This window comes from Gracilinanus agilis, chromosome 5 (assembly GCF_016433145.1).
Source record: "Gracilinanus agilis isolate LMUSP501 chromosome 5, AgileGrace, whole genome shotgun sequence".
Lineage (NCBI taxonomy): Eukaryota > Metazoa > Chordata > Mammalia > Didelphimorphia > Didelphidae > Gracilinanus > Gracilinanus agilis.
The window spans coordinates 284,498,256-284,502,398 of NC_058134.1; positions in this window are offsets into that span (position 1 = coordinate 284,498,256).

The following is a 4,143-nucleotide window of genomic DNA, read 5'->3' on the forward strand; positions in this document are numbered from 1 at the left end:
AGAAGAAGAAGAAGAAGAAGAAGAAGAAGAAGAAGAAGAAGAAGAAGAAGAAGAAGAAGAAGAAGAAGAAAAGGAGGAGGAGGAGGAGGAGGAGGAGGAGGAGGAGGAGGAGGAGGAGAGAAGCAGCAGCAGCAGAATGAATCAGCATTGTTATTGGGATATAGATGCTCAGAAGGCATTGTTATTTTCTTTTTTCTTTCACTGGCTAAAAATATAACAAAAAGAAACCAAAACCAAGGCAAGATTGTGTTATCCTCAGTGACTCTGTGCTGCTTACTAGCTGCTAAGTATAGCATTTTTGTAATGACTTTTGTCAAGAATCTTTATTTCCTTCTTTTCTGAATTCCTTGTATCCATCCTATTCTTTTCAATTCAGTTTTAATTTGTGTTATCTAAAAAGGTTTTGGCTATTCCTTTAGTTTTCCTATTATAGTTATTTCCATGTATACCTACTTCACTGAATCCCTCTGTGAACTAGAAAAAAAGTTAAGAAAGATCAACACTATTACCAAATACACATATATTCACATACCACCAAATTTTTAACTGTTCTCTAAATGGCAGACATTCACTTCATATCCCCTTTGTTGCTACCATAAGATACCAATGACTTTTTATTATATATGTAGTCCTTCTTTATGTCTTTGATCAGCTATACTCAATGAAGTTATCACTGGCTCAAACAGTAAGAATAGTCAATTTTGTCAGAAAATTTCAAATTATTTTATAGATCACTGCTTTTCCAAATCCCTTCCAAATTGAATATTCCAATCTATTTCTGACCTTGGACAATATATGAGATAAGTGAGATAAAATCTTATGATAAAATCTTACAATTGTTTTAATTTGAATTTCTTTTAAAGTTTTAGGACATTTTAATGGTTATTCTGAGTTTTTCAACCTTTCCATGTGAACTGTTGGTCAAAGAGGGGAAATAGTTCTTAGTGTTATATATTTGTTTTGTGTACATTCTTTGAATTTAACTAAATGGCTCCATATGAAATTCTGGGCTGTCATGCATCTTTTCTAAATCCTCAATTTTTTCTCTTCAACATCACACTACCTCCAGGTTCTGTCATAGAACCAGGCTTCTATACAACCAGACCACATATCTTTTACATTGCTCTAGGTTCTTGTGTCTTTTTCTCAGGTAGACTCTCTACCTTTTCTGGAGATGACAGAGCTCAAGCCAGAGCATAATATACATTTCATCTGCACAGGCCTTATTTATTATATCCTACCATGCACTAGCCTTTATCCATAGTCATTTCTTATATATCTAATAATTAGGTATCATCTCATAGTTACATTCTATTCTTTTTGGCCACATTTCTTCTAAGTAAAAAAACAAAACAAAACAAAAAACTTCACCAAGACAATGCCTTGCAATTCTAGATGAACAAGCACATTCAGAGGGAAACAACCCCTAGAGTCTCTAATGGGAAGCAGCACCATTTTTGAATCAGGTGCAAATTTCTTGTAGGGTAGGGCTGTAGTAGAACAGAGGGAAGTCTTACTATAGGGAAGAGTGTGAAGGTAGAAAGAAGCTTTCCAAAAGATTAGACCATCAGATGCTTTGGAAATTAGGTCAGTGTGGGAGGGAAGAATCCTTCAAAGATGGGGACAATATTAATAGGAACCAGGTATGTGTGGGGCAGTTGCAGAGAATGTTGTCGAAGGAATACAAGGTAATGTATAGGGAAAGTAATTGTGCAGAGAGAGAGCACATTCTTCTAGAAGAGGGGCAGCTGGGTAGCTCAGTGGAGTGAAAGTCAGGCCTAGAGACAGGAGGTCCTAGGTTCAAACCCGGCCTCAGCCACTTCCCAGCTGTGTGACCCTGGGCAAGTCACTTGACCCCCATTGCCCACCCTATACCAATCTTCCACCTATGAGACAATACACCGAAGTACAAGGGTTTAAAAAAAATTAAAAAAAACCTTCTGGAAGGGAAGCACCCACAACGAGGGAGTAAGCCTTTTACACCCAGCCCAGATGAGGATATTCAGGGGCAGGAGGCCATTGTCCCAAGTCCATTCATTCTAAGAAAGCCTCTGCTCAGAAGGCATCTCTCCATTCTCAGTAAGATTCAAAAAACCTACCCATTTACTCAAGTATTTTGCTTATCACCATCTTTCCAATTTGTATTAGGAATAAGGAAAATTGCTCACCCCCTGGACAAATGTAAAGCCATTTAATCTCTACCCACAGCTGCAAACCCTCAACCCTAAAACTCCACTTCCTTTCTGTAATTTCTATTTACCACATTATTTTTTTATTATGAATCAACTTATTTTTCATGCCTCTTTATTACCTTAGTTCATCAGCTGCACTCTTCTGTACTTCTTGAATGTGCTCTGGTCTTTTTATTATCTTTGAGACTTTTCAAAGAACAAATGAGATGGTATTGCTTAAGAAAAAATTCAAATAACAGAAAGTTGTCAGAATTTTCAAGGGTTTCTCTCTACTCTCTGAACTAGCTCCTAATGCCTTCCTCTATCTCTTAATGCTTTTCCCCATTTCCTTTCACCCAGGATTTCCACTACATATTGACACTGGACTCCAGTTAGTTAACTCTTTCAGCAGTGAAGTAATAGAAAGACCTAATATAGGAATTCGCAGTAAGCTGATAATGGCCCCTTCCAAGGAACAGTTTAACTTTTAGAAGGGCATATACTCTTATTATTTGGAGGTTTGTGGGTTACGGATGTGGAGGTAGTGAACTTGTAACTGCACTATGTAGTATAGAGAGAGGGGGTCATGATAGTTTTTTCAAGCTTTGGCTGAGTTCTGTAATCAGTTAGGGGTTTGGAATCTTGAGGGAAAAGGTGAGTTGGTTTGGATATCTCGTGGAGAGGGTCAGACCAGCTGAGCTGCTTCCTCACTTATCTGTAGAATTGAAATTTAGCCTAGCTTTGAAATATTTATTTAAGAATTGTTAGTTTAGAGAAACCTTTTGTATTTTCATTCCTTTATTTTTTCCTACCTTTCTTCCCTTACCTTATATGTCTGTGGAGTTAATAAGGAGAGTAAATTAGAGAGGAGTTCAAATCTGTGAAGGGTTCAACTATAATTTTGACAATATTTTATTTAAAGAAATTGGTTAGACATCATTTTATCCCTGTTAGACATCAAGAGCACTTTGAGAGTTGAGTTAAGGCAGGTCCTTGCTCAGCCTCCATCTCTGCCTCCCTTCCCCCACCTGAGGTTCCTGAGACAACTGTTAGGGCTTCCTCAATCCACTTTCCTGACAAATCATCCTTTAAAAATAATAAACCCCTTTGTGTTTCAACAGACCTATTAGTATAATTTGTCAGTTAGTTATTAAGAGAGGGAAGAAGAGGGAAAGAACTAACATACTCTGGGCTTGAAGGGAAGCCGGGGTATCCATCTTGAAGGAAGGTGTAACTGCAAAACAAGTCCCTTCCTGTGAAATTAACTAAAGCCTGTGGTCAATTTCAGTTCAGTCTATTTCTCTCAGTCTGTCTCCAAGTCTAAGTCCCAGTCTGTAAAGCTTGCTGTCTTTGCCTGTTTAGATTAATTCCTCCTCTCCCTGAAGATCTTTGTTTCCTTCCAGTGTTATACTCCTGACTTCAGCCATATTATATCCTGAATCTCCTTATTCCAGCCTACCTGTAACTTAGATTTCCTATTTAGCAAGTCCCTGACAACCTCCTTTCAAAATTCCCTTTTACCACACACCTTTCCTCAAATTATCCCCATTACAACTATGAAGAATGTTAACCCTTCGGCTTCTGCAGAAGATCAACTTAAGTGGGGAATAGAGGCCAACTGACATTTCTTCCCTGATATTCCTTTTCTTATCATTTAAGTTAACAGTATGTTAAGCAATTTTTATGCACAGTGATAAAGACTATGGTTTGGAGACAGGAAAAGCAACAGAGAAAATGTAAATTTTTGTGTCTTTAATTCTATAAGTCAGGGAGGTTAAGGTGGGGTCATTTCTACAAAGACTCAGGATATTGGATAGTGAAAACTTCAATTCTCTTTCCTTCTTAGAGGTTGTTTCTTGCATGTTGTGACAAGGTTCTGGATAGGGCTCCTCTTATATTTCAGAATTCTTATTCTGAAAATTGTATATTTTAGCCTTATTTCAGACAGTAAGAGGTCATTTGCTCCCCCACA